The 24689-nt window shown below is 38.7% G+C and overlaps 1 protein-coding gene and 1 pseudogene across 2 annotated transcripts in view; both read right to left on the bottom strand.

Annotated features, from left to right (window-relative positions):
* TAFA2 (TAFA chemokine like family member 2) overlaps nt 1-24689 on the bottom strand; it is a 433970-nt gene that overhangs the window by 219641 nt on the left and 189640 nt on the right. The window lies entirely within an intron of this gene.
* On the bottom strand, nt 13032-13439 carry LOC123812353 (annotated as a pseudogene).

Genomic DNA, 24689 nt, shown 5'->3' with positions numbered 1-24689 from the left:
AGGAGAACTTTTGACTCGACCATTTCAACCCTGAGAATATTTTTATTCTGCTCTTTTAACCCAGTGGTACATAACTTCCTATCTTTGTATGTATGTGTACATATATATATAAACATATATGAGATAAAATGTGCTGTTTGTTTTGATGCTAAGAATAAAAAAGAATACACAATTTAAAAATCAATGATGTAATTGATATTAGTAGACATCACTGGTAGGAATCATCAAAAGTGACTAGAACTGACAGCAGCTAAAACTGCACATGCCAAAACTTGCTAGGTACTTCAAGTTGATGGAAGAATCCAATTATCTTAGTATAATTTATTACATCTGAACATTTTTTGTTTCCCCAATACTAGACTGGTTAGAAATAATAGCTACTAAGAAAAAATACAATGTCAGAAGCTGTAATTTGTTAAATGTGGTAAAAACAAAACTAGCTGAAAAGCATAGGCAAAATTTAAGTAAGCAAAGGATGGTTAACATATCTTGAATATAAAAAATAAACTAATTTAGCCAAAAAAAGTTCTGGTGTTAAGAATTAAATGGCAACCCTGTGGCTCAGTTGGTTGGTCATCATCCCACAAAGCAAAAGATTCACAGTTCCCAGACAGGGCACATGCCAGGGCCATGGGTTCAGACCCTGGTCAGGATGCGTACAAGAGGCAGCTGATCAATGTTCCTCCCTCACATCAATGTTTCTCTCCCTCTTTTTCTCCCTCTCTTCCCCGCTTTCCATAAATAAATAAAATCAGTTTAAAAAAAAAAACAGAATTAAATGGCAGATGAAACACAGAGTCTGAGGAACTTTATAACTGTCAAAGTTTGGCGACAACAAAAACTAAGTTTTACCACAAGAAAATGATATAACAACTTCCAGCCAAGATGGAGGCATAGGTAGTTGCACTGTGCCTCCTTGTACAACCAAAACTAAAGACAACCAAAATTTACAAACAAAAAACAACCAGAACAGAGAGAAATGAACTGAATGGAAGTCTGACTACCATACATCCAGTCCAGTAAGGAGGGACGGAGTTGGAGGCCTGCGGAGAGGGGTCAGGGGTCAAGGGGTCCCAGCAGGAAAAACCTGCGGCAGGCGCGCAGCGCACAGGCAGCAGTTGGTGGACCCCAGAAGCACAGGGGCAGCTGACAGACAGGTGGCAGACCCTGGGTGTGGGAGGCAACGAGCAGACCCAGTGAGGCGCGCAGAGCAGCTGGCTGTCTGCAGCCACACATCCGCGAGCAAACTAAGCAAAAATGGGTACTGACACAGACCACGCAACCCAGGGACGCATCACCGGGAAACAAAGCCTAAAGGCACTGACTGAAAACACCTGTGGAAGTTGAGGCAGGGAGATTCTCTCAGCCTCACAGGAGGCTCCTTAGAGAAACCCACAGAGTCCGAGAAAGTACACAAGCCCACCTGCCCAGGAGCCAGCACCAGAAGGCCCAATTTGCTTGTGGGAAGCAGCAAAGGGGACTAAAGTCCTAGAGAGAGTAGAGCAGGTGCCATTGTTACCTCTTGGACCCTGCCCCCACATACAATGTCACAACCCAGCAACTGAGGTGCCCCGCCCTGGTGAACACCTAAGGCTCTGCCCCTCATACGTAACAGGCGTGACCAGACTAAAGGAAAAAAATAGAATAAAATTAAAAAGATGGCTCAGAGTTAAAAACCCCAGAGCCAGTTTTTTTTTTTTTAAGTGACTGAGAGATAGCCAACCTATCAGATGCACAGTTCAAAGCACTGGTGATCAGGATGCTCACAAAATTGGTTGACTTTGGTCATAAATTAGATGAACAAATGCAGACTACAATAAGAGAAATGAAGGAAAATGCACAGGGAACCAAAGAAAACTGGGTTTCAAATCAATGGAAGGGACCAGAAGGAGGAAAGGAACAACCAAACAGAAAAGAAGAAACAAGAATTTTTAAAAAATGAGGAGAGGCTTAGGAACCTCCAGGACATCTTTAAATATTCCAACATCTGAATTATAGAGGTACCAGAAGGGGAAGAGGAAAAAGAACAAGTAGAAAAGTTATTTGAACAAATAATAAAGGACAACTTCCCCAATCTGGCAAGGGAATTAGACTTCCAGGAAGTCCAGGAAGCTCAGAGAGTCCCAAAGAGGTTGAACCCAAGGAGGAACGTGCCAAGGCACATCATAATTACATTAGCCAAGGTAAAAATAAAGGAGAGAATTCTAGAAGCAGCAAGAGATAAGGAGGCAGTTACCTACAAAGGAGTTCCCATCAGAATGTCAGCTGATTTCTCAAAAGAGACCTTGCAGGCAAGAAGGGGCTGGAAAGAAGTATTCCAAGTCAGGAAAGGCAAGGACCTACATCCAAGATTGCTCTATTCAGCAAAGCTTTCATTTAGAATGGAAGGGGAAATAAAGTGCTTCTCAGATAAGGCCAAGTTAAAGGAGTTCATCATCACCAAGCCCTTATTATATGAAATGTTAAAGGAACTTATCTAAGAAAAAAGAAGATAAAAAATATGAACAGTAAAAAAAGACATCAAACTCACAGTTAGTAACAACCATACCTAAAACAAAAGCAAACCAAGCAAACAACTAGAACAGGAACAGAACCACAGAAATGGAGATCACATGGAGGGTTAGCAACAGGGAAATGGGAGGAGGTGAGAGGGGGAAAATATATAGAAAATAAGTAGTATAGACAATAGGTAGAAAATAGACAGAGGGAGGGCAATAATAGTATGGGAAATATAGAAGCTAAAGAACTTACGGCACATGGACATGAACTAAAGGGGGGAATGTGGGTGGGAAGGAGTGGGCAGGGTGGAGGGGAGTGAAGGGGGAAACTGTAATAGCATAATCAATAAAATAAAAAGAGAAAATGATATAACAGAAGCACTATTCATTAGTTATTATAATTCACTGGTTAACAAACATGCATTAAATGCCTGCCATGGACCAGGAGAGAGGAATTATTGAGAAGTAGTTACAGAAATAGGAGTCACCAGTTAGCAAATTCTTGCAAAAATCATCATAAATACTGAGTGTAGAATGCTGGCAGTGGGAATGGAGAGTAAAAAATTCAAAGAGCATTTTAAGAGATGAAAAAATAGTCCTCACTGATTCATTATACATAGGTTAAAACATAGCAGGCTAAAGAATATTCTCTGGCATATATGCATTTCAAAAATAAGAGAGTAACCCACAATGTCTCATGACCCATTAGTTCTAGATAAGTGAAAATTGAAAAAAAAAATTCTGGATATAGCTAAACAAGCCATTATAAACTTAAAAGAACAAAAGAAAATAGGGGGGTATAAAAAGCAAAGCAAAATAAGGAGTGGAAATCAAAGGCACAAAGACAATGGTTATATAACACTCATTCTAAAATCACACAGGCAAAGGTGATCAGAGTCTTCCTGGGGAAAAAAATAATGGGCATAGTATCTTGGTCTTGAATGATGGGAAGGAATCAGATAGACAAAAAGAATGTGGTAAATTATACAATACTCTGAATATATTCAGTCTGTTATTGTTGTTATGGTAAAAGAAATTAATAGAGCAATAGGAGGTGATTCAACAAAAGGTTAAACAGCTGGATAGGGCATCAGCATTGCCTATAAAGAAGGAACAGTAGAGAAGGGAAAACCCCAAATTAGTTTAGCTAGAACATACACCCAAGTGGTAATAATTTCACTTTTCTGGCTCTCCCAAAGTTATATGATTTCTACATCCTTGTATCAATGTCTTCATACTTAGAAATTCAGAGTGAATTCTGGTTTTTTGGCTAAACCATGCCTGACAGGTATGGTATAAAAGAATTAAGTCTGAATAATTTAAGGAAGCTAGAAATGGAAAAAGGAATGAGCAGGGGGAAAGGAAGGACAGAAGAACCTGTAATAGAGAAAAAACAAGTAGAATGACCTCTTTTAAAAGATCAAAGGACCGGTACCTTAAGAAAAATCTGGTCATTGCAAACAGATTAATGGCAGCAGCAAGTCATCTGGAGAAGCAGTGGGGCAGCAGCACATGACCTTTCCAAAGAAAGAAGCAAATATCTTAGGAAAGTAGGAGGTATTGAAAAAAAAGAGAATAGCGCCCCAGAGTCACTTGTTCTACAACCAAATCACCAAACCAAGACTAGCCTAACTGCAGGTTCAGCCTCTTCCAGAATGTAATCTCAACGGGTCAGCACTAGTGAGGTAATCTGCCAGACAGACCCCTATTCCTCTGCCCAGGGAAAACGAGGTGACCTTCTTCTTCCTTGTGCTGCCTTCTTCTGCCTATGAAAGGCTGCCCCATTCCTGAATCACGGAAATAAAGCCAATTCGATCTTTAAATTTACTCACTTGAATTTTGTTTTTTAATAACAGAGGTAAGCAGGAAACTGGGGTCAACTGGATTGCTGAGAGTTTCAAAACATGATTAGGAAGTAGAGGGTCTACCTTACACAAAAATCTAGGGACCCAAATCAAATCACTCAGACTTTAGAAAGGATTTTCCTGCATACCTGAATATCCCATTCCAACACTAATACCAGAAAATAGAACCCTTACTCTGTTACCATCCCAGATAAAAATAATCACATGAACTGTAGAAAAGAATAATTTGTTCTTTCCTTTTCAAACCCATAAACACATTTTTCAAAAATGCATGTTTTTATACATCTGTCAAAGATAGAGTATAGATACCATTAGTAAAGGTCATTGGGGTCCATTTCTTCCACTGAGGAAGATACATATGAGTGCAAATTAAAAGTGCACTACAAAAGTGTTATGAGTTCCAAGTGCCTCCAATCTTTTTACTTATATATCATTAACAGTCTAGAAGAATGTTGCATATCTTGTTTTAATCAAGTACACATCCTCCAAGAATGAGTACATGTTGCAAACACAAATAAGCTCTGATTTCCTTCACAAATATCATTTAGATTTTTTTTAATTATAGAATAACACAGTGTTTCCCAAACTTGTCTTCACATAAGAATCATATGGGAATTGTTTAAAGCTCCAAATCCAGACAATTAAATTACAAACCACCCACAAAATGAAAAGGGAACCCACTGTACAGGAGAACATGCTTGCAAATGATACATCTGATAAGGGGTTAATTTCTAAAATATATAAAGAACTTACACAACTCAACACCAGGAAGACAACCCTATTAAAAAATGGGAAAAGTATCTAAATAAATACTTCCCCTAAGAGGACATACAGATGGCCCATAGACATATGAAAAAAATGTTCAAGATCACTAATCATCAGAGAGATGCAAATTAAAACTACAGTGAGATATCACCTCACACCTGCCAGGATGGTTACCTTCAATAAATCAACTAACAACAAGTGCTGGCATGGATGTGGAGAAAAGGGAACCCTAGTGCACCAATGTGGGGAATGCAAATTGGCACAGCCACTGTGGAAAACAGTATGGAGTTTCCTCAAAAAATTAAAAATGGAATTGCCTTTTGATCCAGTGATTCCACTTCTGGGAATATGTCCTAAGAATCCAAAAACACTAATTTGAAAGAATATATGCACCCCTATGTTCATAGTTGTATCATTCACAATAGCCGAGATCTGGTTTAAGTATCATTAAAACAGATTTTATAAAGTGTAATTAGATACGCTGTCAGATGGGAAGAAAAATTAAAAGTGCAATTCACACTGTCATAGTAGCAATGCTCACAGCAGAATGTAATCCAGTCTCTACAGTTCACGTGATTAAAGACTTGCAGGGAGCCTAGCATTTAAATTATTAATCATTGCAGTTTCCTTTGGTGGGAAAAAAAAAACCTGTATGCTACATAAATGGGGGAAAGGCCTTTTTCTTTTTTTAACTTTTGCAAATTGACTGCCTGCTTAAAAGAAAAGAAAAAGCTCTACTATCACCAATTCATCTGAGTAACTGCTAAGCTTATGATACCAAATGACAGAGTGTGCTTCAGACAATGTTGTGTGCAAACATCTAGAGAGCCAAACACATTGGGAGGATTCAGTAGTTATTACAAATGCAAACCTCCAGGCCAAAGCCAGATGAACCAACAAATTTTTAAATTGTCTGCACAGTTTCTCATGCAGAAGTAGGGACAATTTTAGACATTGGTAGTCCCACCCTGAAACACCAAGAGGGAATCAAGACAAACCTTTAAAAATCAGTCTCCCTTTCGCTGACTTGGAAGTATCTGTTACACTTAAACAAGTGAAAGATGATGTGTCTTTTCAACTTCTTCATTGAGCCAATACTGGACTCACTAGTTGCCCAATCAAAAGACAATGCTTCTTCCCAACAACCTGAGTTGTACTGTTAAATTAGTTAAACAAGGAGGCCATCAGAGTGAGGTGGCTCTAAGGCTACGGTGGGATAAGTAAGCAAACTCAAATCTAAGCCTGTAAATATCTCAAGGTCATGAATTCAAAACCTAAAGGCATGAAGCTGTAGCCAATCAAATAATTTCCTTTCTTTGTTTCCACACCTTCACACTAAGTCTTTTCCCTGGTTCCTGTAGGTAGATGGCTCCTAACCACTTCCAGTTTGGCACTGCCAGATTGGAATCGAGTTTTGCTCAGTTAAACTCATAGTTTTTAATATGCTTGTTTATCTTTTAACATACATAACTCTGAAAATAAGAAAATCATAAAAACAAATTTAAAGTGTACCCTCCTAGCAGGTATCAAGAATCACACAGAAATCATCTAAAGCAACTTTTACTTTGAATCTGGTCAGGAAGAGCAGCATTTGGGGGATATTGATTATTTTAAGCTGGTTAGTTATTTATAAGAAACTGAAGGGGTTCAGAATGAATTTCCCAAGAATGGGCCTCCATGGCATGCAGATTATTCCAAGCGGAAAACAATTCAAGGCAACAAACTCAAGAAGAGCTTTTCATCTCCCGCTTACCTGGCTAAAGGACCTGAGGTAGAAAAACCTGCTCCTACTGCTCTGTGTGACCCAGTAAGACTTTGTTCACCAAATGTTTGCTCTTTCTCACCTACCTGTGAATTGCCTGCTTTCCTTTGAAGTCCCAGACCCCTGCCTTCCTCTACCCACACAGAATGGCATGAGCCTAACTGCCCTTGGACACCAAGTTCTTGTGGAACCCTGTATGTACATACATGATTAACTGGGTTATTCTCTCCTGTTAATCTGTCTCATGTTAACTTTAATATTAGACCAGCCAGAAGAACTAGGAAGGAAAACAAGGAAGTTTTTCTTCCCCCTCACACTGGTCAGCAATGTGTATTATAAGCCAATTATAAAGTAAATGAGACAATTTAAAAATCATTCTAAGCACAAAACATTTTGCAACTTTTCATACAAATTTGTATTATAAACTAAATACACTTTAATCCCAAATGAAGAACTCAAGTGAACTTTTTTGCCTAAACCTTATTAAATGGTTGATGTGATCAGCATTTCAATTCTGCTCTTAGCAAAAATTTTGGATAAATAAAATATTTATTCTCAAAATTTTAAAATGGTTCCAAGTGGGTAATACTAAGTATCATTAATATTAAATATCTCATTCCCTGAAAGATGGTCTATGTTTTTCATACCCATGCTAAAAATATTATAGAGTTCTCCCAAAAATATTATGACACAAAAATACCTCATTGTTTGACTTTCCTGTCCAGTGTTGCTCTCCAAGTGCTCACTGATTTTGGTGGCTTCCATTGCCAAGCCTGGATAATGCACGTGCTGCTGTCAGCAAGGCCTCTCTGACTGAATTGAAACCCCTCTTTTGTGGAACTCGTTCAGTGACCTGTACCTGCCTCTAAAAAGAATATAATTACATTTGTATGTCTTACAGTTGGCAGACCAATGAAGGAAAATCGTCACTCTTTTTAAAAGCCTAGTTGTCTCTTGGTGGCATTCACTTAATTCTAGAGGTCTTGGTCCTTGCCTGGAATACACAGCCATTCTGTCACTTTGTTTCTCTCACCACGAGCTAAATCAATGCAAAAGAGCCACTTTTGAGGACAGCTGTCTTTCTTCCAGCCAGACTCTGACAATGCAAACATAGCGGTGTCCCCATTCTTTTGATCAGGACTCACACAGCCTCTGACTGGGGAGAGGGGGAGGGAGGACACAAAGAGGAAAGGAAGAAAATTGTAACACAGATTTCAGGAGGCTAAGGATTCGCCTTCTTTTAGATGAAGAATTCTATTTTATAAGAACCATAAAAACATTCCCACAATCTGGCTGTGGTCGAGGTGCTCAGAGCAATGAAGGAGAGCAGACTTTGCCCCAAGGGCTGTGTCTTTTGCCTAGGGATTATTTTGGCTGATTAATTTCACAGCAGACAGACTAAAGCTCTGAAAACTGAGAAGTTGCATTTAGGAGGGAAATCTCTGCTTGTAAGAATGCCTCCCTTTCTGTACTAGAAGTGGAAGACTCTACATTTCTAGAAATTCTTATCAGTGGAGAAGGCATGGACTTAAAACTGCATCAACAAACATGCCCTGGATTATTGTGCTTTGCCTGATAACCTCCCATAACTGGGGTCCCCGTTCCCCCAACATTTTCTTTTGCCTTTAGCTAGAGACAGTATTTGAAGTGACAGCTTGAGCCACTTCAGGGAGTTACTCTTTTCCTGCATATCTCCCATGTATATAGGAGGTATACATCTTGTTAAATTTCTATTTGTTTTTCTTCTATAAATTCATCTTTTTTTAAAGGGGATGTCTCAGCCAACAACCTGTTAAGGAAGAGGAAGAATTATTCTTCCTCTCCCACAGCAGAATTACCCAGATTTTGTTTAGCAATAAATGTTTACTGAGCTGTGTGACTTTGGAAAAGTTACTTAGCTTATCTGTGCCATATTTTCCCATGTGAAAATGAGTAGAGTAATATTTCTGCTCTACAGGAGGTTGTTGGATTAAAAGGGACAATGCATATAAAACACTTCACCTACTTGAGTAATTGCCCAATAAAGTTAACCTTTATTTTGAAAGCAGAATTGAATGAAGATCTCCAAAAGACCTAGCATCCTCTCCAAATGTCTTCCAAAAAGAATTTGGTGAATCCAATATCCTTATCTACATTTATAACATACATCGCACCTCACATTTTAAGATATATGCCCATTAATGTCTCAATATTTTATGACAAATACTCTATATTGAGAGGCTTAATAATTTCCAAAATGGAAATGTATTTGGAAATTGAAAAAAAAAAATAGAAAGGTGACTATACAAGAAACAAGGGTGGAATGGCATACACCTACGTCAGACAGAAGTACTGTGGGGGAGGAGGGAGTGAAGAAGAAACAGCCACAGGTGTCCAAACACACCCACACACATTAGACCTGAATGTCCTCATGACGCTTGGTGTCTCTCACAGTAAAGAGGCCTTGATTTCGCTTGGGGAGCATTTAAGTCTACATGGATAGAAGGCAGGTTTGGGGGCCTTGGCCTAGACCTACTAATCAGAACCTCTGGAGGGGAGGAGGTGGCGGAGCCCAGAAACTGACATTTGACAAGAAGCCCCTCCTGCTCAAAGTCCCTGCTGGGACGAAGACCACAGTCTGTGTGCCACAGTGCAAGGGAACTACGAAGTGACGTCCCAAGTGAGAGTTTGCTGTGCTTGGTAAAGCAGACCTATTCTTGCCTACATTTGCTTTTCAAGCTAGGCACGCATGGAGGAAATGCTACTTCCTCGCTCAGCACTTGCAACTGCCTCCCAATGAGGAAAACCAAGAGCCTAGTTTCCAGTAACCAGGAAAGTGTGTGAAATTCATTATCACAGGAGAATACACTTCACCTCTTCATCGCTAAACCATAATAGGTTATAATGTGAAACTAAATGACATTTGCCATTTTCCTACAAATAACTTGATGTTGTTCTCTTTCAGTATCAAATGAATTATCATTAAAATGAATCCTGATCAAACAGACTCCTCAAAAATACCACAGTTACTTTGTAATGGCACATTGTTTAATCACCCTGTCACCACACAGCACTTACCACATAATTAGATAAACAGTAATTATCATTTGAGGAGCCAATAACTAAGCAGAATTAGCACATGGTAAAGGTAATCACTGTCTTATTGGATACATGAGGAAAGCAGATCTTCAATAAAGGCCTTATAATTAAGCCACTGAAGCACATCTCAAGAGTCCTGGGTTTTGGACTGTACTACCTGAATAAAAAAGGAGCAAAGTCAAAGAGAGAAAATTTAGTGAAATGGTGAGTCATCTACTGTATCATCATTTCAGAACTTAAAGTTAGCATCATCAGTTCCCCCTTCCCATTTTAAAAATGCTAAAATCCAAGTGAATCTATACAGCTAGGGCATAGGAAGAATGCAAAAGGAAGTAATTAATAAATGTTCTAGCAACTCACTGAAGTACTGCCCATAAATGTCCTGCATTGGGTAAAGTGTCATTGGAGTTGGAAAAGGAAGCACAATTCATTCAGAGAACGTTAGGGATATAGTAGAGAAAGTGAGAGGAAATAAAGAAAAGAAAAAAATCTCAAATGAAAAGCACAAGCAAGAGCACAGAAGTGCCCCCACCAGGCCAGTTCCATCACTACAGTAAAGGTGCCCAGAAGGAGGCCAGTTCAAGATGCAGACATGAGGAACTAGACTGGAATGGAAATCTCACCAAGGAAGCATCATGGAAACAAAGAAATAAAAAGGAAGGAAAAATTAACAGCCCTCTATGTTCATCCCCCACCTCATATCCCATAGTCAAGCCTTACCAGCCCTATGTTCTGTACAGAAATATTTTACATGCCACACTGACTAGAAGCCTAAGGCTATAGAAAACAATTCATTTTCTTTCAGATGTGTTATCTTTACATTGTATTTCATGCTAATGAATTGTGAATTACTTCCAGATACTCTTTCCCCCATAGAAATATGTCCTTGGAATCATTATACTGTATAGGAGATTCAGAAAAGACTCTTCTATTTCCAAATAATAGAGCGCAATTTTCCCTTGTTTTTTTAACCTTAGCTGCAAGGAAGTGAGTTAATCATATTCTTCAGTTTATAGAACACTGTCATCATTGTAAGGCCTCTCTCTTGTTTTAGCTTAATTTCCAATTTATTTCTAATCCTCCCTTGTCCCAATACCCCATCCCTAAACTGCTTGCTATATGTCCTAAAATATCCCCATATCTTTATAAAGATATTAAGTTTATATGAATGTATTTAATTTACAAAAATATGTTAGAGTGTGTATCTCATTTTTTCTTAATTTCTTAATACCTATCGAGGTTCTTAATACCTATTTGTGTTGCTTTCTTTATATCTAGTTTGTTGCCTTGAAGTGCCTTGTTAAGCATAGATCTTGTGCATTTTACTTCCACAGTTCCCTAGTTATAGACATTTGTTGCTTCTAATTCTCAAATACTATTCCCAACACCACCAAAATAGATAGATGAGGAACAAAGGTAATCCTCGAATATATTCCTTTACCTCTGTTAGAATTTACTATAGGGTATACCTAGGCCTGGGTGAGTAGTCATGGATGTATGTTCACATAATTTCACTAAATGCTACCTGACTGCTTCCCAAAGTGACTATATTCCCACCAGTGATTGGGTAAGAAATAAGGGTGGGTTGGGTGTTTTTTTTTCTGTCCTGAGTACTTCCCATATATTCATAAGTTTTTTACCTGTATTTCCTATCCTATGGATCAACATTCTTCAAATTAAATAAAGAAGAAGCAAGAAAGGCTTATTTCAGAAAGCACAAGGTCAACAGTGGGAATGCAGTAATTTGGGTGGAGCAGGAGATTAAAAAAATGCTACAGTTTGCAAGGGCTCAGTCTTGAAATAGACAATGCGAAGCTCAAGACATAATGCAGGAATATGGTGCATCTTCTATGGAACCCCCTATTTTCCTTCACAAAACATTACACTTGTCATAAATCCACTCTGCCATTTATACCTCATGTGATCCAAAATGACACCCTTGGGGCAGAAAACAAACAAAAGCTTCAATTCACACATCCACTGACTCTCTGCCTGAGAGACTTTCTGCTATCATCACCAAGCAATAAAAATGGGGGAGGGTGAAGTGTTAGGTCCCAGGTCCCTAGGATTAATGATCAGCCCTCTAGAAATCAATCTGAAACCCCTGAACAACAAGAACCAGCAAAGTCAATGCAATATCCTGTTCAGAGACTAAAAACAAGCTTAAAGCCACTATTAAACAGATAAAGCTAATAGGCCCAAGTCCTAATGCAAACACCTCTCTGATCTCAGGTGTACTCATTTTTTTTATGTTTATTATGATTACTGTTCTGTAACCATGTCAACCATCCCACAGTCTCTTGCTTCTTACTCTGCCTTGAACTCTCTCCCCACATATTCACACAGCTCAGCCCGATGTTGCTCGAGTGTCCGTTTAGCAGAAAAGGCCTCCCTACCACTCTTTGTAGCTCCACACTTCACATACTCTGCTACACTATCCATCCAAACAGTTAATCACATAGATCTTCCCACCAGAGTGTAACTGCCATCAAAGCAAGGATTTTGTTTGTTGTTTTTTTTTAATTGTTGTTCAAGTGCAGTTGTCTGCCTCTCCCCTGAACCCCAGCCGGATTTTGTTAGTTTCTTTCACCATGCCATCACCAGCATGTAGAACAAAGCCTGGCCCAAAGAAGGTATTAAACTTTGGTGGATACAATCAATTTAGATTATGATAGACGTTGAAGATCAAATAATGAGAAGGTAGCCTAGTCCCTGACAACACAAAGCTTATACTGTTATAGGGGAAACAGACTAATAGGCTGTGAGGATTGCAAAGCTCAGGTCTCCCAACTGAGCACTGCACGCTGAACAAGGTACAAAAGCTGGGGTTTGGTTACTTAGTGGCAGCTAAGGGAAGACAGTAGCAAGCATGAGAAAAGAAAGCTATAAGTGGGAGCTAGTTGCCTTTTCCCGTCATGTATTTTTAAAGCCTTTCTGTGTTTTTTTAGAGACCCATTCAGATTAGAGGCCACAAAAGAGGAAGTAGACATGAAGACTCTTCACAGACTGTAGTATTCCAAAAGCATTTTCAGTTGTATTTTTTTTTCAGTATTCTATACAATTTTATTTTTTCCCTTCAACCATAACGGTATGATATCCAAATTTCTTCTTAACTGTAGTGTCTGCAAACACAGGCCTGTCCAGCCCACTTACAAGCAAGGCAAAGTCTGCTTCTTCAAATGGCCCCACTGCGGACCCTCTGGTCATCCAGCCTGTCGGCTCCTGGCCTGGCTTTGTCTCCACTATATTGTGCAGCCACTTCACTGACTCTCACTCCAGACTTTAACTTTCCCGAGGCTTTCCTGACTTCTCCATGTTTTTCACACAGATTGTGTCTGAATGCATTGCCACCACCTTTGAGTGACCCTGAGACTCCTTATCAGAACTGTCACTCCCAGAGGCTGCACCCCAACTTCTGCCTTTTCCAGAATCACTTTTTCCTTTGGGTGGCATCTTCAGAACTTGACACTGAACTCTCAACTGTATTGGTTGCCACACCTTTGGTTGTATTGGTTTATACATGGAATATTATTTAGGTTTTAAATAAATTATCACAGTAGTAATTTAATCAGTGTACATAAATTTGCACATATACATAACTTCATATAGTTTAACAACACACACAGAACTGAGCATTTAGACATGCTTGACTGGTTATGACTTGCCCTCATTAAGTCATGATGCTTGTTTTCTAACAGAATGAAAGCAGTATCTGCCAAGTCTTACTAGAATTGTGATCATGTTTAGCAAGCAAGTTAGAACATACACCTTCGGTCCATATGCAGTGGAGTACAATTGAATATTCTGTTTTGTATTTTAAACCAGACTCTCCTTGACTAAACTTAAGGAGAGTAAAAGGAACTAAGTTTTAAACACTGTCCTAGAATTTAATTGAGAGAGAGGGAGAGGGTGAAAGTTGTTTTGAATGTGAAGTTTGACTGATCACGCAATTTACTCTCAAGAAGCCACCTTTTGTCCCTGCTGACTGACAATGCCGTCGGACACGAGAGAAACCCACACAGACAGACAAGCTCCTGCATCGGGAGCATAGGGGTCTGGGCCCCAGGATTGCAGGGAATATCAGGCTTATTTTGACTTGTATAATGCTGACTAAATATGAGTGAATAAAGGAATATGGAAATATCTTGCAAATAATCTTCACTAGGAGTTGATTTTGCCCAGTGTACACTTAAGCTCCTGGGAACCATAAAAGGCAAAGTGTTAGGCAGTGGTCTTCTAATCCTAAACTCTTGAGGAGAAAAACTAATTTCATATTAATAATAATAACCAAATGGCTTTCCCTGGTAACCACTAACTAGACAGTCCACACACAGTGGTCCTGTGATGCACCGTCTCTTGTATTGTGTTCAGTGCATTTCCTGGCTGAGGGAATGACAGTCAAATGATCTAAGCCTTAGATTCTAAGGTCTGTAAGAAAATCCATCACTCAGTGGTCATGAGACCTGGGAAAAAATCACTTAACCTCTTCAATGGTAAAACTCACCCTGCCTTCTCAACAGAGGTCACTGCCTCAAATAAAAGGTGTTTTTATATAGTAGGAAAGAATGTGTGTGTACTTACTTGGCCAATAGTGATAAAATCACAAATGTAATTAGGTCTTCAGTATGTGGTACTCATTCAAGCAGACATCAAATACAGTCCTTACGAAAACAACATTCTGGTGAAACAAGTTGCTACAAAAGTATTGGTAATTTTCACCTTCCTCCTCATCACAGTTGTTTCCCTCAGACTTCTAGGAGCAGGGTACATACAAAAGAGATTTTTTTTAATTTTTTAAATGCCAACAAACATATTTATAAATGTATGAGTCAAAAGTATACCAATTTTCTTTTATGTGTGAAAACTATAATGCTTCAATTTTGAATAATTACATGATAATATGACATCATATAAACTAGTCTTGACAGAAGCCGAAGCAGGGGGAAGACGAGGTGTTCAAGGGCATAAGCTAACTTTCCCCAGCACTAGAGCCATCCTCTGCTGCAAACTGATTGTCCTGGTTAGGAAAATGAACTGCAGAAGACCTACACCATGGGGAATTTCTTAAAACAAAACATACACATTATTTCCTTTCAGAAATTCATCTTATGCAGCTGAATTTCCTTTTTTAAATATAAACTAAGTCATTAAAATCATAATTTTGCTATCATTTTTAAGCATCCAATTTCATAAACCGGGACAGACAATACTTTTTTCCTTTAAAAATTCAAAGTAAACAAGCTTGCAATATGGTTTTAACAATCTTAGTGCAGCAGGCTCCACAACACATAAATCATAATGTGATTCCTTGCAGTGTCCTCTTTACATGTAGCTGAATTAAAAAAGTAATAAGGGGTGAGCAATTTTCCCACTGGTTTCCATTATCATGAGCACTGTTTCTACAGATCTCTGCCTGCATTTCAAGCCAGCCATTCATCAAGGCTCAGGACAAAGGAATAAATGGTTCTGATCATGTCATCACTGAGCAAATGTACTTCTCTCTGGGTCGGGCTCTATTATTGCACAGCCTGAGTATCATGCACAATTTCTATTTTGCCTTTTCAAAGTGCAGATTGCCTTGGTTAGAATTATTATCCTCTGCAAGCTACTAACCTGCAGAGCCCAAGAAAGTCTGTACCAAAAGCAGGTGACCTGTTGAAAGCTGCACTTCTGTGAATACAGTACTATCTAAACCTAGCATATGCTAATCTAAAAGCACTTACATTATTCAGGCTGCTCCTCCAACTAAAGTAAATGATCAAAATATGTACATAAAATAATGTGACATCTTCTAAAGGGTCTCTTTGGTGGCAAGAAGTGAATAAACACAGAAATGGTGCCCCATAACAGAGTGTACTCAGAAAGCTCAGGAGGAAAACCTGCTCTTATATATTGCCTGACGCAAAATGAGATTCTCGACAAATGTTTGCTGAACCAAATTAAAATCAATAAATTTCCCTAAGGCTTAAATCACAAAAAATAAGTCAAAGGTTATAAATCATCACCACAATAAAACACTTCATTCAGTATTCTTCTATGATGACTGAATTGGTGCTTCTGATGGACACACTGGGTTATGGCCAGGTTGCAGGGATGCCCTGGCAGTGCCCATATTCTGCGGGGTTTATATTTGGGTGCCAGCATGGCCCAGTCCTGTGCCCCAGACTGAACTAAGCACCCTCCTTTTCTCTCTCTCCTGAAAGAGCTGTTTGGGGGAAATTATTTTATTGTTGGTTTCTCTTTTATTATCATAAGATGCCATATCATTCCCCAAAAGAATTAGAGGCATTTTAAACAGCAGATAGTCAAATAGACTAAACAAATTCTAAAATGCTCCAAGATTTAGAGTCTAGAGAATTTTATAATATTAAAACACATAAAACAACTAAGTTAAAAATTAAAATGGATCAGAAACCATTTGGGGAGTAATGAAATCAAAAGAAGTATGTGAATCCATATGGAAAGACAAACTCTCCTGGTAATAAACCCTTGGAGGAGTTTTTCACATAAAGCTTACTGGGGAGAACCTTAAGAAGCAGAATAAACTGAAGATATATTTCACGTCTTCAAATCATTCATTAATTCAACCCTTGCTTATTGAAAGCACCTGCTATGTACACTGCACTCTTGCTTCAGAAATATTCTTTAAATAACAGTTTCTTAACTTGGCATCTGACCAAAGCCAAGGACATACCATTTAATTATACTCATCAAAATACATTCTACCAGAAAACTAAGGTTTTAGCCAAGAATGTTGTACTCTGGTGATTTAATTTGGCCCTAGCAACAGCGTCTAGAAACTATTCAGTATTCATGGAATAGTTAATACATCTCTTGAACAGAAATGTTTCTCAAATGCCGTTGCAGACATACTCCAGCAGGAGGCAGTCTACTCAAGCAAGGCTCTCTGCCCCGTGCTGCAGGAAGTGAAAGCTGTTTTTCATTGATGGAGACATTCTGCTTTAACACTTAGGAATACAGCTTTCATCCTTGTTTCAAAGGAAACAATCCCACCTTGGTAGAGAGGTGGGTGCAGAGGTGTCTGGACAGGACCAGATTTTTTCTCAAAAATGAGGACATTTTCAGCGACTCCAATGATTTGCATGTAGTACATGAGATGTATTTTGCCCAAAAGAAAAATTTAAGGTGGATATTTGTTAATAGTGTTCTGTATTTGTGTGCTCTCTCATATGATAAATTTAGAGGAGTGTTCCATCCTGATGCTCTGCACCAAGATGAGTGAGCTGTAAGAAGGCACTTCGTCTGTGCCCACTGGTTCTGTGCAGCAGCAAAGAATTCTGACATCAAGTTGTGTGTGTCCTTTCATCCAGACATGGAAAAATATCTGGCCATCCACAGAGGAGAAAGACAATATTATGTACATGTTAGAAAGACATGTATGCCACACAAAAATGAGCTGTCATCTCCCCTCCCCCAAAAAAATCTTCTGCCTAAGGCTTATTGATAAAACAGGTCCTCCCATTAACTTTTCTCCACAGAACAAGACTTTTAACAATTGTATGTGACACTGGCTTTGAAAATGCCTGTAACATTCCAACAGTTACTTAGCTATGTGAAATCACTCCTGGCTAACCAAGAGTATAAAAATATGTGCTCCCCACTTTCTAACTCTTTACCAAGCTCCTCAGCACCACCCCTGAAATGCCTTCCTCATCCAAAAAGAGTGTCACGGCCCACCTTCTCAGAGAGGAGAAACCAGAGCCAACTCACAGCTTGTGTCAGAAGGGAGACATGAGAAGCTACACTCCTTTACCCACCCCCAGAACAGACATAGTTCAAGAGTGGCATCTGGCTGATCTACTCATTTGAAGCGAATGTATAGAAGTGCTCCAAAACAGATTGCCAGAAAGCATATTGCCCTCATAGTCAATTAAAATAAATGGAGAAAAGGATATGCAAAGGAAAAATACCAATTATCCAGGCTGGAGTGTGCCCAAGTCCAAACAACTAACACACCCTAAATGTGTAAATAATCACCCTCAATATTTTAATGATTTCAGTAATTGAGAATCATCTTTTCATCATTCATTTCACCTCCAAAACAGCACTCCCTACAATTCAGTCTCTATTAGCAATCTGCTGAGAGATTAATTGAATATTGACCCAAAGAAATGTCTGCTACCTGTGGAATCACTTCAACTACCCAGTCAAAAACAATCTCTAAACTGAGATGCAGCAAGGTAAGAATTCCATCTCACCACTTTGATTATATTTTAACTGCTAGTACTTGGAAGCCAAGGTGTTTTATTTAAAAATGAGGATTAGAAAAATTTGAGACAAGTACAGTATAATGAGAAAAGCCCTAGACTGGCAGTCAGGAGTCTCAGCTTTCTACTATTTCTCTGTTCTCCTGAACCCTATGTCTATGACTATGGACCATTTGTTCATTTATTCTTTTATTCCACTATTTATTAAGTGTATACTCTGAGCTAAGCACTGTGCCAGTTCCCATTAGCTGTGATACTTCATCTATTTAAAGGACAATATTTATATCTACTCTAACACACAGGGTTGTTATGAGAAATAAATGAAATTGTTTATGTAGTGATTTGTAGTAAACAATAAAGTACTATGCAATTAGTACTGAAGTGACTGTCATCTAAAAAGCACTGTAATATGCTTCAATCTGCACCTGACCACCATGCCAATGGGGTGTACAGGTACATAAACAGAATTTGTGTGTACAGTGTGTAAATTGTGCACAATGACATATGTGTTATGATATATTTGAGTTATAACAAATAAAATATAATCTGTAGAATAGAAATGGAGAGGTAGACTAGTTAGGTGAGGGAAATAGTAAACTTTTTTAAATGCTCATACAATAACTATAAATGGAGCCCACAGAAATTCATAATTTAGAACAGCAGTCCCCAACCTTTTTGGCACCAGAGACTGGTTTCATGGAAGACAATTTTCCAAGGACCGTGGTTGCAGGGCAATGGATAACTCAAATACATTACATTCAAGCTCACCTCCTGCTGGACAACCTGGTTTCTAACAGGCCCGGACCAGTACCAGTCCATGGCCCAGAGATTGGGGACCCCTGATTTAAAAGACACCCCATGGAGAAAGGCAATAGAACATGGTGCTTCATGCTGTATTCTGGAACCAGACTGCCTAGGTTCAATTAGTGGCTCTACCACTTACAGCTGTAGCCTAGGGAAAGTTGCTTAATCTCCGTGCCTATTTCCTCAGCTATAAAATGTGGTCAATGATAGTATCCACCTTCTTGAATTCTTAGGAGGATTAAATGGGCTAAGACACTATGCAACACATTTTAAGTCTACCTAAGGATGAGCTGTTTACAGTGCAGGGACTTTTCTGCCTTTTATATTTATATCAGAAATAATGATGCTTATAAATCAATTCAGTAAATTTTACTATAGGCACATGTACAGGTTATGTCATTTCTCTGTTCAAGTGTCTACAAAGGCTTCATGCTGCCCACCTACCATATATAATCTGAAGTCATTCATTGGCTTTTATAGCCCTATGTGATCATCCACTATCCAAACACCTGTCACAACTTCTAACATGAACTCTAAGTTCGGTATGCCAATTTCCCTCTCTATTTGCTATTTCCATTAACATAAATAAACACTATATCTCTCCTGTTTAAAAAATTTCTTGCTCTTAATTTCTTTGCTCTCTTTTACAGTAAAACTTCTTGAAAAAATTATTTGCGCTTGCTGTCTCAATTTCCTGTTATATTCTTTCTTAAACCTCTTATAACTAAATTTTTAATATTATCTAAGTGCATATTTGTCTCCAGAAATCTAGGCACAAATCCAGCTTTTGTTCGTTAGTTGGTTCCATTTGGAAGCCTAAAAAATCTGGAGTTATTATGTCTTTCAGAATTTGATTATTCTCTGCATACCTGCTATTACCTCCATCTCCCTAATTTCAGTAAATGAAAACTCCATTCACAAGAAATCTTCCTTAATTATCCTCTCCTCACACTTTACATTCCATTCATCAGCAAATTACGTCAACTCCTTGTTGGCAACATATCCATCCAAACGGATCACCAATACCTATCCCAAAAGCCCCCTTTGCCTCTCACTTGAACTTCTTGCAAGACTGTTCATACTTCTGCTCTTTGTCTCCCTCTGGTTTGTTCCTACAGAGCAGTGAGAGTGAGCATTTAACAAAAGTCAAACCATGACACCGCTCCCCTCAAAATATCTCAATGGCTTCCCATTTCACTCAGTTAAACCCAGTATCTTCACCACAGCCCCCTCCAGAGCCCTCTCTAAGGTCCTACATGATCTGGCCACTGCTTCCTCTCTGGTCTCATCCATCACTCCTCACCAACTCCTTCAACCTTCTTTTCTGGCTTCAGTACATTGCTCCTTCTTTCCTCCCACCATACATCCATCCACAAGACTATAAGTTCCATGGGAGTGAAGACTTGCATGTTTTATAAATTGCTGTGTCCTTTGCACCAAGAACAGTGTCTAGCACATTCACATATTCATTGAAAGAATAGACTGAATTAATAATGAATCTCTCTATTGTTCTATAAATAATATCGCCCACACATTGAATGTCAAGCCCAATGCCTCCATTACGTCAAAACTTCAATGAAAACTCTAAAGACAAGCATTATTATCCCTATTATGCAGATAAGGAAGCTGAATCCCAGAAGGCTATATTTCACATCCCAGATCACACGGCCAGACAGTAGCAGTACTGAGGTTTTAACCAGAGTCTGAACTCTTTTCCAAAGGCCTCTCTGCTCAGTAAGTAGTCCACAGTCATTTTTGTTCCTCAGCTGTGTTCTTACCATGCCTGAAAAGCCTTCTTCCAACCCTAGATTTCAGATTTATACTACAAACCAAGCTTATATAAGTAATTTCCTTTTCCAACACCCCACTCATATATATGAATCATTCCAATTTGTATCATTGTCTCCATTCTTAAAATTAAAACACTTAAAGTTTACAAAGTACTACAATGCTCTCAAGTATATATGCTTTTCCATAGTTGTCTACATGGTTATGCTATCCTTATCTGCCAAAATAAATACAATTCAAGACCTTATTTTGAAACCTACTTCATTAAAATGTCTTTCTGTCTCATACATTAGCCACTGAGAATGTTCCCAAATGATGGCTGGATCAATCTGGAGACACACAAATATATAAAAGAGTACAAGGTACCTGGATGTCAGAAGCTACACACCTCACTGTTGCCGTTCAAACATTCCTTTCATAGGGAGTAACAGCACAGAGTAGATAGCCATTTGCTCAGACAAATGGAAATCTCATAGATCAGAATTTTCCTTTCCAGTCCTGCTAAACCTGTTTCCTCACCTGTAAATTGAGAACACTCCACAAACTATCATTACTAGGTACAGATACTGAGACAGATCTTAAATAATTCTTTAACAAAAGACTAAAGTGTACGTGTTAAGAGAATGTTTGTTTGCCTCTTGAGTGATTCCATTTCGTTCATCTCTAATCTCCACTGAAGGCAAATGAAAAATTCATGTTCCTTAAACACTGCCTCCCTGACATCACTCCCCTCCTGTGAAACCCTGCACCGCTCCTCACTACCCGTGGAATGGAGTCTACGCCTCTCTGTCAGGCATGGAAGATGTCTCACAACTGAGTCCTGCTGTCTGCAAATGGATGGCCCACAACTTCGCAACTAAGACTCCAGGCCAAAAAATCTGCTACTCTTTAGGTGATTCAATTAGGTATGATCTGCACATAATACATTTATCCTGTGCTCTGTTAGTCACAACAGGTTACCCTCAGTTCCTGAAATAATCTACGCTCTTTCCCACATCAGAGCCTTTACAAATGCTGCTCATCTCCACAGACCAGCCTTCGCCATCTCCATATGGCCGGTTCCTTCAAGTTCAGCATAAATGTCACCTGCTTAGAGACGTTTATTCATGACCTCACAGTTCAATCGAAGTACCTTCCCCACCACCAGTTTTCTGTACTTGTATACTATGTTGTTTTTACTACAGTTTAACTCAGGAATTCTTTTTGTGTTTGTTTAGGTTTGGGTGGTTTGTTCCTGTCTGTCCTCTCTATTAGAAAGTGGTGTTAGAGCAGATCTGCCTTCTTCAACATTGTGTCGGTCGGCCCAGTGCCTAGTGTGGTGCCTGGTTCATCGTGGGAACTCAGGAATACATGTTTAATGAATCAGTGAATATGGATGTGCATTTGAGAGTTCACTTGATTATATATTACAAGATTCCATTTATCTGAAATATCCAGAACAGGTCCACCAACAGAAACAGAAGGCAGGTGAGTGGCTGCCTGGGGCTGCAGGTAGGTGAGGGGAAGGACGGCAGCTAGAGAGTTCAGGATTCCTCTTTGGGCCAATTAAAATGTTCTCAAATGGACTGTGGTGATGGTCGCACGACTCTTCACATATACAAAAATCTTTATATTGTATACTTTAAATAGGTAGATTGTGTAATATATGAATCATATACCAATAAAGCTATTTTGTCCCCCCCCAAAAGAATACATTTGATTAATCCACTGGTTAACTGATTTGTTTTTTTACATGCTGATAAATGATGTATACTAGCCTATATTTTATTTGTTTTAATAGTACTTAAGGGTACTATCAAAATTAAATGAATATGGGTGATGCTAATAAGGAAGCCAAAGAGTAGAGATGTATTTATTCAATACCTACCACAAACCATGCAAGATATTAGAGGTAACCAAAAAGAAAAATGCCTTAGACCTGCCCTTAAAGAGTTCAAAGAGCCAATTTAATCCAGACTAAGATGATTAAGAGAAAAACAATGACAATCACTGTATCAGAAACCCATCTCCCATCCTCCTCTACCCCTTTTCCTCCAGCTGGCGCTTTAGCTGCTACCTGGAGTATACAGATGTAACCTACCAACTCCCCTGCCATTCAAACACATTGTACAAACCTGCAGCAGGTGGGAAGTAACAGCCAGCACAACCCTGGACCACATGGGAGCTGATGCCTACATCTCTACCCTTCTGTGTCTTAGATGCACAATTCTCAGGTGTATCATGCACCACTTCTCAAAGTTTGCCCAGTAGGATAGAGTCATAGTTGCTCACAGCAGTGAACAGCTTAGAAATGTATACTAGATACATTATTATTTCTTTCATCTTTTGCTTTTCCAAGTGCTCCACTTCTTCATCCTGGGATCATTTCCCAACACACATATACTACCTGGTGAAAACTCTGTTTCAGGCTCTGCTTTGGGAAGGGAGGGGGTCTCTTCAAGGAATTCACAAAGTCTATTTCTCTATTCTCATCACCTAACCAAGAGGAACAAAATCTTCTGCATCCAAAGCATAGATAATGTCCATCATGTAAGACAGCCATAAATTCTGCTTAGGTCTACACACTTGCCAAGATAACTCATTCAACAAGTTATTCATTTCTTCATCAAATACTGATTATCCACTACAAATCAGGCTCTCTTCTAAGATCTAAAAATATAGCACTAGGCACAAAATTTACACTCTCTGGAGGGAATATTCTAGTGGGGAAAAAATAATAAATAAAAATACGATATGTCAGGTGGTGATAAGTGGTATAATAAAAAATAAAACAGAGTAAAGTGGTAACAAACAAAGTGGAGAGGTTATAACGAGAGAAAGAATCTCGGAAAAAGTGATATTTGAGCAGATCTAAATGAAGAAATTAAATGACTCCTGAAACTATGGAGAAAATGTCTGAGGCTAATGGAACAGCAAGGGCAAAGACCTGCAGTTAAAAATGAACTTGACACGTACAAGAGAGAACAAGAAGGCAGGATAGCTGGAACTGAAGCAGCATGGAGGGGAATGGCAGTAAATAGGCAGGGTAGCTCTTGAAGGCTAAGGGATAGAAGGTAGATTTTATTCTGAAAGCTAAGGGAAAGCTTGTAGAATATTGAAAAGGGGCAAGACATGGCTGAATTTACATTTCTCTAAGATTATCCTAGCTCCTGTGAGGCAAACTGGCTGTGGCAGTGCAGAGGTGGAAGCAGGGGGACCTGTCAGCTATCACAGTTGTCCAAGAGAGAGAACAGCAGTTACTGACAGAGGGAAGGGGAAAGCATTCGGATGAATGAAGCCCCTAGAAGAAAAATGAACATGTTAGTTCTGCTCAAGCACTGTTTTTCTTGCAAATGAACATTTTGATAAAACACTATTCATATTTAACCAAAGCAAACTTTAAATGAATTTTTAAATAAATATAAAACTGTTCTGCAATATGACATGGTATTTATACTACTTACAAAAAAAAGTAAAGTCTTATTTTTAAGCACTTAATTTAAGGAGAGAATTTAGAACAGACCTCCCCCAATCACAATCTATAGGAAATCAAAAGTCAGATGTAAATTATGGAAATCAGGAAGGGGAAAAATCCTAGGCTCACTATTCTATAGATTAAAAATTAAAGGAATTTAATGAATACATTTAATTAAAGAATTTAAGAGGTAAAACAGCACAAGTAAAGGAGAGTGAAAATTTTTCTTAAGAGTATGATTGCCAATTTCTATCATTCAGGACATTGGTATGAGGGGGAATCTGAGGCTTCAACTAAAATGATAAAATTTCATATCCTCAGATTTTTAAAATAATTGTAAATAGCATATTTTTAAAATATTTCCAGAAAATGTATTTTAAAAATACCCTTTGCTTGTTTATTTATCTCATCTCCTCCTCTTATATCTTAAAAAAATGACAGTACTTG

This window comes from Phyllostomus hastatus, unplaced genomic scaffold (genome assembly GCF_019186645.2).
Source record: "Phyllostomus hastatus isolate PE091 unplaced genomic scaffold, TTU_PhHast_1.1 phas_scaffold_93, whole genome shotgun sequence".
NCBI classification, from domain to species: Eukaryota; Metazoa; Chordata; class Mammalia; order Chiroptera; family Phyllostomidae; genus Phyllostomus; species Phyllostomus hastatus.
Note: the sequence above shows the minus strand (reverse complement) of the source record. Positions and strands in the feature narration are given on the sequence as shown.